Genomic DNA, 11,496 nt, shown 5'->3' on the forward strand with positions numbered 1-11,496 from the left:
CACAATTTCATATCATGGTAACAAAGGAAAGAGAAGCCTATTGACCTGCCAGTGCTTCCCACAGCTCAAGTTTAAACCAAGCTGACTCTGGCAGATAAACCAGAGCAAATGAAAATAAAGACATTTTATCTCATTGATCAACAGGAAGAGAGTTGTGCATACTTTTTCAGAAAGTAACCAAATTATACCCTGGAGAACGCATTAGAGACTTGCAACTGTACATTGCAACCCATACAGAAAAACAGTTGATCATATCCCAATCTTTAAACTGCTAGTGCACGACATATGGTCCAGGGGCCACAGCACCAATAAGGGACAAGAGCTTTGTGGTTAATGCACCCTATTATTGGCTTGGTTTTCTCCCATGTGCCAAAATTTAAACACACTAAACTACCTAGATTTCAACTAATTTAAAATTTAACAATGCTCTAAAATATAAACGCATAGCATGGCTTTAATTAATCAACATGTCCCGACCCAAAACATCACCCATCCTTTTACTCCAGAGATGATGCCTAATTCGCTGAGTTACTCCAGCACTTTGTGCCCATCTTTTATCAATCACTAGTGTTATCAATACCAGTTTGAAGCCATAATCTTTCAGTCATTCTGTTAGTGCAATTGATGTAACTTGTAAGAAATCACAGATGCTGAATCCCGAGCAAAAAAAAGTGCTGGAGGGAAAGGATAGGTGACATTTTGTGTTGGGACCATTCTTCAGACTGATTGTTGTAGGGGGGAGGTGGGGGAAGGACAAAGTCTGGCAGGGAATAGGTGAATACAAGTGAGGGGGGTGTGAATGGCAGATTTGTGGAGCAAGTGAAAGGCTAGAGGTGAAGAGGAGCCAAAAAGATGTCAGATAAGGAAAGAGTAGGAGTGAAATGTAAAGACAGAGGGGACATAGGTGGAATGGAACAGTGGGGTGGGGGGAGTTAAAATGAGGGACTTGGATATGGGAGGATAGTGTACGTAGGATGGGAAGGGAGCAGGGCGAGTTGGGGGTGGGAGATAGCGGGAGAAATGGGGGCATTCCAGGAAGAGAGGGGCGCAGCAAAGAAGAGTTTGAGGGGTATTACTTAAAATTGGAGAATTCAATGTTCACACCGTTGCTTTATAAATTACCCAAGTGGAATATATGTTGTTGTTGGTCCAGTTTGCATGTGGCCTCATGCTGGCAATGAAGAGGTCCAGGACAGAAAGGGCAGTATGGGATTAGGAAGGAAAGAATCAGATGGGATTAGCAAGTAGTTGGTGAGACAGTCACCTCGTCTACGCTTGGTCTGGCCACTGTAAACGTGGGCACTGGATACAGGAGACGAGGTGCATGTGTACCTTTGTCTCACCTCGAAGGGCTTCAGAGATCCATGAATGGAGGTGAGGGAGGATGTGCAGCCTCTTGTGTCCAGGAAATCTTTTAAATTCAACAGCAAACAATTAATACCAATACACGGCACTTTCTCTGAAGCAGTAGTTCAACATGTCACAGCAAAGAATGCAAAACTCTAGCACGGATTGAGATCAGTAACAAAAAAAATTGTCCATTTACTCTTTGGAAGAGGACATTGCTTGGAGCCCCTGTAAGCAGACAGATGTTGAAATAATTTGAGAATTAGTATTAAAGAAAGATAAATTAAAGATTCTCTCTATGTCTTATATTCCTGAACTTTGACAGTTATACGAGGTCCCTGACTGCTTGAGGTGGCTCTATCTGTTATGTTGTTCTGGGACATGAAGCTGATGCAGCTGTTTGCGAGTTAGTTTGCGAATTAGGGAGATGTGACAACATGGGAAGGCCTGCTATTAAATCACTACATTTTATGCAGAACCAGTAAAGTCAATCCAGGAAAGATTGACAATTTAGCAAAGGCGCTCCATTAGTTTGCAAGGAAAAGTTCTATGAAAAGTTTAGACTCTTCTCCTGGAGCAAGATGTATAATTTTGGTTAGTTAGACCAGGAGAAAACTTGCACTTATTTGATGATTCCTTAAGGGCCTGTCCCACTGTACGAGGTAATTCAAGAGTTCTCCTGAGTTTCCCCCGATTCGAACTCGGAGAATTACGGTAATAGCCGCTCGTAGGTACTCGGGGCTCTCGTGGAAATTTTTCAACATGTTGAAAAAATTTCACGAGTTTACCGCGTTTCCCGAGTACCTGTCGTTAGCGTTATGAGCCGCTAAGGGACGTCCTGAGCTCCGACGTACCCGCTACGTACATTCTACGTGCTTACGAGTTTGATTTTTTTTTTTTTATTCGGGAGAGCTCTTGAGTAAACTCGTATAGTAGGACAGGCCCTTAACTCTTCTATCAGCCTATTTAAATTATTTGGATTGTTAAGAAAACATAACTACTCCTTTTCGGACACATACGATTTCATTTATTAATAGATATTGTTTATGACACTTTATAAATATTTTGTTTTTTGTATGCTGTTTCACACTTGCTTTTTATTCTTTTATTCTGTTCGAAAAATAAAGAATTAAATATAATAAATATAATATAAATATAATATAACTTGCAGAAAAATTCTGGTGAGGTGTTATTTATCTATGTGCTGGAACCAGAGTGGAGAGGTGGGAGACACAATGAACTGCAGCTGCCCGTGTACAAAAAAAGACACAATGTGCTGGAGTAACTAAACGGGTCAAGCGGCATCTCTGTAGAACATAAATTGGTGACTTTTTTGGGTTGGAACTCTTCTTTAGAATTGGGTATGTTTAATTAAATTCAGTGTATTCCTGCAGAGGGAGCTATCGACAGTGCTTTATTAGTTTTATCAACTGAAGCCATCTCAATCAATGCGTAGAGACACTGCTGCAAGAACTTTGATTAGAGGGCAAAAAACTATCATGAATTTCTGAAGTACTTTCCATTTAGGAAGAATAAAATTGTATTAAGTTTATGTAGGAGAGATTCTCCATGTTATGAAGATATATTGTTAGGATTCCAGTAGAAACAGATGGGCCCTGTTCATATTGTACTTACAGGGTAACAATCATGGCTATTGATTGGAGTCACCCAAGTTGAAACAGTGTTTGAAAGTACGGAAATGGGCAATATAAAGATCCTAGAGCCAATCAAGCTGCAGGACAATTGGCCCTTCATATCTTTATTATCATTGAATGAAAGTGTGACTTGTCTCTTAGTGTCACTTCCTTGGTACAACTATGCAATCACTTGAGACTAAATGTCCTCATTTACAGTACCTTCATTAAGGGAAATTATCAACTCCATTGCCTTATTCAAAGCATGATGTTACCGTTGGGGAAAATAAATCAAATTGTTTAAGATCTTCCCCTAACAATCACACTGATGGTTGTTGATTAATCATTGCCTTCCATAGATTAACTCTATTCAGAATCTTTTCCAATAAGCCATGATCATATTGAATGGCAGTGCAGGCTCGAAGGGCCGAATGGCCTACTCCTGCACCTATTTTCTATGTTTCTATAACTCTGGCACCTCACGTATGGTAAATGAAGATGTATAAATTCATTATCGCCCTGCAATCTCCTCCTTTGGCTCTGACTTGGATACACTTCAGAAGCACATGCAGAAGGAACTGCATATGCTGGTTTAAACTGAAGATAGACACATGCTGTATGTATCAGGTCCTTGGGCTTTATCCAATTGTTAAGGTTAATAAGACTCCCTTTGTCTCCTTTTTAATGATAGTACATTCTGGAATTTTGTTGTTGACCTCCTGGAATCCCCCCCCCACCACCCCACCCCACTACATTGTGTGAAATGTGTTAGAGGTGGCAACATAGGCACTGATCAGAAATGGTCTTGTCACAGGCATAGGAATGAAGGCGAGGTCGACAAAGATCAAAGAAAGAGCCATGGATATGGAATGGGTTTATATGGAAGGTGCAATTAAGAGAAGATACAAGGGGACTGAACAAAGCTTGAAATCAATAAGAATAAGATATGGTTCCATGCAGGATATCCTTAAGAACAAGGCCATTTGAGTATAGGAGCAGGGAGGTTCTACTGCAGTTGTACAGGGTCTTGGTGAGACCACACCTGGAGTATTGCGTACAGTTTTGGTCTCCAAATCTGAGGAAGGACATTATTGCCATAGAGGGAGTGCAGAGAAGGTTCACCAGACTGATTCCTGGGATGTCAGGACTGTCTTATGAAGAAAGACTGGATAGACTTGGTTTATACTCTCTAGAATTTAGGAGATTGAGAGGGGATCTTATAGAAACTTACAAAATTCTTAAGGGGTTGGACAGGCTAGATGCAGGAAGATTGCTCCCGATGTTGGGGAAGTCCAGGACAAGGGGTCACAGCTTAAGGATAAGGGGGAAATCCTTTAAAACCGAGATGAGAAGAACTTTTTTCACACAGAGAGTGGTGAATCTCTGGAACTCCCTGCCACAGAGGGTAGTCGAGGCCAGTTCATTGGCTATATTTAAGAGGGAGTTAGATGTGGCCCTTGTGGCTAAGGGGATCAGAGGGTATGGAGAGAAGGCAGGTACGGGATACTGAGTTGGATGATCAGCCATGATCATATTGAATGGCGGTGCAGGCTCGAAGGGCCGAATGGCCTACTCCTGCACCTAATTTCTATGTTTCTATTAACATTTCAATAGGAAATGTGCTGGACAGAAAAACTAAGATTTGTCCAGATTCAAATTGTTTTATCTTGTCTATTTTCATCAATACCCATATTATTAGGATCAAAAGTTTTGTTAGCCTATGCATTTAACCTCACAAATGGGAGGAGGCCATGCACTCCCAAGTCCATTCCAGTGGTATGCACGACCAGTCCTACTAATGCCACCTCTCCCAAAGCACAGCTCAGTTTTGTACATAACTGGATCTGCTTCTGCAACCATCTCTGGCAGAGCATTTTGACATTGCCAATTTACGATCTCTCTGACCCAAGGAAAATAATCTCATCTTCATTGTACTGAATCACTTTGAAAGTCATGCAGTGCGGAAACAGGCCCTTCTGCTCAACCTGCCCTACCCATGCTATGCCCATTTGCCCCATGCCTGGCTTTTATCCACACCAAACCTTTCCTGTCCAAGTAAGTCTTTTTAATGTTATTATATTTGCCTCAACTATCTCCTCTGGCAGCTCGTTCCACACACTCACCATGTGTGAAAAAGATGCCCTTCAGGTTTCTAGTAAACCTTTCTCCATTCACCTTAAACCCGTGTCCTCTAGTTCTTGATTCCCCTTCTCTGGGCAAAAGACTGATAATTCTTGATAAGCTTCTTCACTGATTATAGTACCATCTTGTTTAGTTTATTGTCACATGTACCAAGGTACAGTGAAAAGCTTTTGTTTCATGCTAATACCCTCATCAACCGCCAGGTGGCGCTTCGATGGCAGCCTCGCCTATATAGGTCCTTTTCACCCTTTTTTTTTTGTTATTTTTAGTGTTTTAAAACTTTGTGTTAATGTTCTCCGGTTTGTTTTATGTGGGGGGTGGGCGGGGGAAACTTGTTTTCAATCTCTTACCTTGCCAGAGATGCGATTGTTTCCTGGGTCGTATCTCTGGTTGCTCTGCGGCCTAACATCGTGGAGCTGCAGGCCTTGTTTGGGACTGACTTTGAGCCCCACCGTGGGGCGGGGACTTAGCATCGGGGCAGATCTCTTGCCTGGGATCACGCTCCAACTTTAACATCTGTGGACTTTAACATCAAGGGCTCAGTCTCAGGAGAGACAGAGTCGGGATGCTCCAGAAGCTGCAAGACGTCAACTAGCCCCAACCCGAGGTAGATCACCCGGCGCGGGGTGGAGCTGAGATTCCCCTCTGATGCAGGAGCTTGAACGCCCCGACGAGGAGGCCCGCCGCCGGCCACGGGAGTAAGATCACCCCATCAACGGAAGGTTTAGAGGCCCCGACCGCTGGAGGACAAAGTAGGGAAGAGATTGAACTTTTGTTTCGCCTTCCATCACAGTGAGGAATGTGGGGGAGTCACTGTGGTGGATGTTTATGTTAAAATGTATTTTGTGTGTTCTGAAGCTTTTCATTAGTATGACTATATGGCAAATCAAATTCCTCGTATGTTGCAAAACATATTTGGCTAATAAAGTATGAGTAACCTTCTTGGTTACTTCAAAATACTCAAATTTGAGGCGCAAACTCCCATAACACAAATCATGCTGAGGCGGGACTGACATGCGAGGAAAGAATGAGTTGTCTGGGCTTGTATTCACTGGAATTTAGATGGATGAGAGAGGATCTTATAGAAACGTATAAAATTCTTAAGGGATTGGACAGCCTAGATGCAGGAAAAATGTTCCTGATGATAGGGGAGTCCAGAAATAGGGGTCACAGTTTAAGAATAAGGCGTAGGCCATTTAGATGAGGAAAAACTTTTTCACCCAGAGAATTGTGAATCTGTGGAATTCTCTGCCACAGAAGGCAGTGGAGGACAATTCAATGGATGTGTTCAAGAGAGAGTTAGTTATAGCTCTTAGGGCTAATGGAATCAAGGGATATGGGGAGAAAGCAGGAATAGGGTTTAAGAAGGAACTGCAGATGCTGGAAAATCGAAGGTACACAAAAATGCTGGAGAAACTCAGCGGGTGCAGCAGCATCTATGGAGCGAAGGAAATAGGCAACGTTTCGGGCCGAAACCCTTCTTCAGGAAAGCAGGAATAGGGTACTGATTTTGGATGATTAACCACGATCATACGGACGCTCGAAGGGCCAAATAACCTACTCGTGCACCTATTTTCCATGTTTCTATCCCAGTAAGCCCATCTTTCCAAATGCATGTAATTCCTAACCCTCAGAATCCTTTCCAATAACTTTCCTACCACAAATGTTAGGCTCACTGGTCGATAGTTACCAGGTTTTTCTTTGCAACTCTTTTTAGAGGCATATTAGCCACAACATCAGCCATCCGGCACCATATCTAGTAAGATTCATATATCTCAGCCAGTATCTACTTAAAACTTTTAGATTTTTAAAGTGTAACACCCGCAATCAATATTCCTGTTGTATCCAAACCAGCGTTTTTTTAATTTTGATTACTTCCTTGCTCTTGTATTCCATAATTTTTAAGCTCAGGATTCCATGTACATTTTCTTTAACACTGCATTTTCAATGTGTTCTGCCACATTCAACAAATTATGCACACAAGGGAACATGAAAAAGTAAAAAAGTGAACCCTTTTTAGAATGGTGCACTAATTTATAGTTCTACTACCAATCCTTATCTGTGCACTTGCGTCCAGTCCAAAAAAAGCAATCTCTCTTGTTTTCTTGGTCCTTAGCCACTTCGTATCCATGCTGCTATAATCCCTTTTATGGAATAGCTCTACATAATGTGACACGAGACATCAAATATTTTGAAAGTCCACTGCAGCGACACTTCTATTGCCTTGGTGTAAAAAAAACTAGTAAGTTAGTCAAGCTATTTGCATTTAACAAATCCATGTTCTCTAATTATACTTGGACAACTACATTTCTGTCCTGTTTTAGAACATTCGCCACCTTGGAGGTTAAACTAAATGGCCAATATTTGCAGTGTTTATCCCTATATGGATCTTTTGGAATATGGGTGCATATTTGCATCTTTTCAGTCCTCAGACACCTCTCAAATCTCTAAGTACTTGGAAAGTTATTTCCTCTATAGTTTTCCTCATTAACCTGAGAAGCATTCCACATGGACCAGGTGCTGTAACCATTTTCAAATGCAACTAGCCTTTCATTTCATCTAGCTTAAACCCATCCAAAATCTCAACTACTTCTTCCTTGCAAAAAAGCTAATGTAAATCATTTAGTACCTTCGCCAGATCTTCTGCCTCTGCAAGATTTTCTGTTTAGTCCCTCAATGACTTACTTAGACTTAGATCCTTTATTTGTCATTCAGACCTTTCGGTCAGGCAGCATCTCCGGCGAAAAGGAATAGGTGACACCACCTCTCCTCTGACAGGTCTTCCTATTCACGTCTAATGAATATTTTAAAATTCCATTTTGTGACCACTCTTCTCGTGCCCTCCCCCGCCTCATTCACGTTTTTAAATAAAAGATTTCACCGCTGAACCTCATCGAATTGGCCTGGCTCTCCCTTGTATTAACAACTTGCATCTGCTAATTGTTTTTCTTTAAACGTATTTAATTATCATTTTGATCATCTAAGTAGCGTTAGTTTTAATTTCACCAACCATCTCCTTCATGAGCATGTACCTAGATAGCATCTGAATCATTTCTACCTTTTTAAATTAGTTTTACCTGCCAAGATTTGATTCTTATTTACTCATCATATATGTTCTCATCCAATTGAAAATGACCCTTCTCCATTGACTAATTTAAAAAAATATATTGGAATTAATGATATATCCTTCCCTCTCTCCTCGTCGCCACCCCATCGTCCTACATTCTGCATCCCATCATTATCACTCCTTCCCCAGCTAACAATGTGGGATTATGGGCTCCACATTTCCTTGGCCATCTGTTGCCCTCCATGTTTTGTTCTGGTCTTTCCTATCTACAAATCTCCAAAGGGTTTCGACACAAAATGTCACCTATCCCTTTTCTCCGGAGATGCTGCCTGACCCATAAAGTTGCAGACTTAAGACTTTATGTCTGTTCATCTGCAGTTCCTTCCTACACAATGCTACCTATCACTATGATAGAAACACGCAGCTCAATAAAATTCTCCCAAGCACAATGCCCTCATACATTGCGCTAATATCACTATCCCAGTTTCCACAGTTGAAGATCCCCATTTTGGTTATTTTAGCACTTTTGCAATTTCCCTGCTAATTTATTCAATTTTATTGGCTGGCAATCTATTGAATTTTTTTCCACTAGCGATCACATCTCTATTTTACTCAAACTGTAAAGAATGGATCATTTTAAACAGCAGATACTGGAAACAAGAGATAAAAACAGAAAAATTAAGTTAAGAGTACACAAAAGGACATAAAGTGCTGCAGTACCTCAGCACTTGAACATGAATAGGTGTTATTTCAGATTAAGATCCTTCTTCAGACTGTGTGTGTGTGTGTGTGTGTGGAGGGGGGGGGGGGGGGGGGGGGAGGGAGAGAGGAGAAAACCTGGAGGCAAGACAAAGCGTGGCTTTGTTTTGGATACAGGCAAGATTTTTTGTTTGATAGGCAGATGGTTGGAACAAGGAGTAAAAGCAAGTGAGAAACAGGATTGAAGAGTTGTGAATTGTGAAGCTAGGATGAAAATAGCACGGCTGGTAGGTGAAGGAAATAGATTGGAGTCCAGGTGGGGCACAGGGATGTAGGGGAGAGCTGGTAGGGTTTTTTTTAGAGGTTATCTAAAATTGCAGAATTCATTGTTCATTCCATTGGGTTGTAAGCATTGTAAGTGGTATATAAGGTGGTGTTCCATCAGTTTGCATGTGGCCACTCTAACAATGGAGGCGGCCCAGAATATAAAGGCCATGATGGGAATGGGAAGGGGAGTTAAAATGATTAGCAGTCGGGAGATAGAAACATAGAAAATAGGTGCAGGAGTAGGCCATTCGGCCCTTCAAGCCGGGAGATAGAAACATAGAAAATAGGCGCAGGAGTAGGCCATTCGGCCCTTCAAGCCGGGAGATAGAAACATAGAAAATAGGTGCAGGAGTAGGCCATTCGGCCCTTCAAGCCAGCTCCGCCATTCAATATGACCATGGCTAATCATCCAAAATCAGTACCCCGTTCCTGCTTTAATTCAGAAGGAACTGCAGATGCTAGTTTACACTGAAGATAGACACAAAATGCTGGAGTAACTCAGCAGGTCAGGAGGCATCTCGGGAGAAAAGGAATAGGTGAATGTTGCAGGTTGAGACCCTTCTTCAGACTGAACTTTATTGCTATTCTTTCTGCATGTTCAATCTTTTTTTGGTCTTCAAATGACCTAAATTTCAGTATCAGCAAAGGACAAAAGTGATATATCTGCACCCAAATGAAGCAAATATGTTGCCCTCACAAATATTAACATATAATTGGAAATGTTAGCTGCTTTACCCAAGTCTTGGCAATATATTAAGATGATTCTTAGGGACCCAATATTTTCAGTTAATTCTTAGATGAAATTTATTACTGGAAGTAATTCAACTTGTTGCATCCTTACTAGTCAAAACAGCTAATCCCAGTTGCCAGCTTTTGTTCTGTTAGCAAATACTTTAAATCCAATTGATGACATTTGAACCAACATATCCAAATCATCGGTTGCCATAACTGGATCACAGGTTCAGGCATTTAATTTGGTACCAGTCTCTATAGTTAGAATAGGGGCAGAAATTAAGGTTTAAACTAGGGATATTTTGATTAGTGAAATTCAATATAATATCAAATATCACTTCTCTGGTGGTATAGTAAAGGATACAAAGTAGAAACATTTGGAAATACATAGCAGGAGAGTTAACATACTTTCTCCTGCTACTTCCACAATAGCAGCAGCCTCCCACATTAAACCAGCCAATATTGTCATAATTTTAGAATACTGATGATTCGGGCTCCACACTGCACACAGCCAGACAGTTTATTCCAGGATAAATAGCAATGTCTGCTCAAGCAGAGAAGAGAAATGAAATAGGAAGAGACATGAGTGGAGTATAGAGCCAAGCAAGGGTTTCGACCCGAAACGTCACCCATTCCTTCTCTCCAGCGATGCTGCCTGTCCCGCTGAGTTACACCAGAGTTTTGGGTCTACCTTTGATTTAAACCAGCATCTGCAGTTCTCTCCAACACAAGCTTAGGCTGAGTTACTCATCTCCATGCTCTGTATTCAATGTAATTTTATATACACAGAGAGGTGTTGCCTTGTATAGGGACCGATGAGAGCAGCTGACCACAATGGGACAGTCAATACTACCAGGAACTGCTGAGAACAGAGTCTACTCTAAAAGTTCCACCAAGAGCAGACTTCATGCCTATGAAAACAGGAATATTGCAGTTAAAGCATGCTGGCTGCTCCTACAAAATTTTGATTTAAAAATCATAAATTGTTACTCTTGATTTTGTTCCTTTGCCTTTCTACTCAAGACCAGACTGTTATATTTGCCGTCAACTGCAGATATCCAGCGCTTCCTTCAGTCCTAGGGTTAATTTTCCTTTATAAGAAATATAAATGCTCAATCTGATATCCAAGGCAATTGCGGGTTTGTTTTAGCACCTGTCCTGCATCAATTGATCTCTCCAAGGTGGAAGGAAACAGGCCCCAATAAGCCTTAGATGGGAGGGGAGATCAGTCAGACTGCCTCTTATGTGCGTAACATCTAGTCACAGACATCAGGTGCAGGTAGAAGTCAACACCTACACAGGACAATAAATTGTTTGCTAATGTTTGCATAGTGGCAAAGAAAAAGTAGTAATTTAATTGTATGTAGTAGCATTGTTGGGAACAGAAAATTGAAGCACCCAACCAATTACCGCAGTTTATATTACTGACAAAAAGCTTCAGTGCAACAACTCCTTGAACATGTATAAATGTGCTGTTAAGATGTTGCACATTTAATGTTGGATGAAAGTAAAATTCCCGTGTAAAGTTTAAGAGCCTTCAAGTCCTAC

The sequence above is a fragment of the Amblyraja radiata genome, chromosome 27 (genome assembly GCF_010909765.2).
Source record: "Amblyraja radiata isolate CabotCenter1 chromosome 27, sAmbRad1.1.pri, whole genome shotgun sequence".
In the NCBI taxonomy this organism is placed as follows: Eukaryota; Metazoa; Chordata; class Chondrichthyes; order Rajiformes; family Rajidae; genus Amblyraja; species Amblyraja radiata.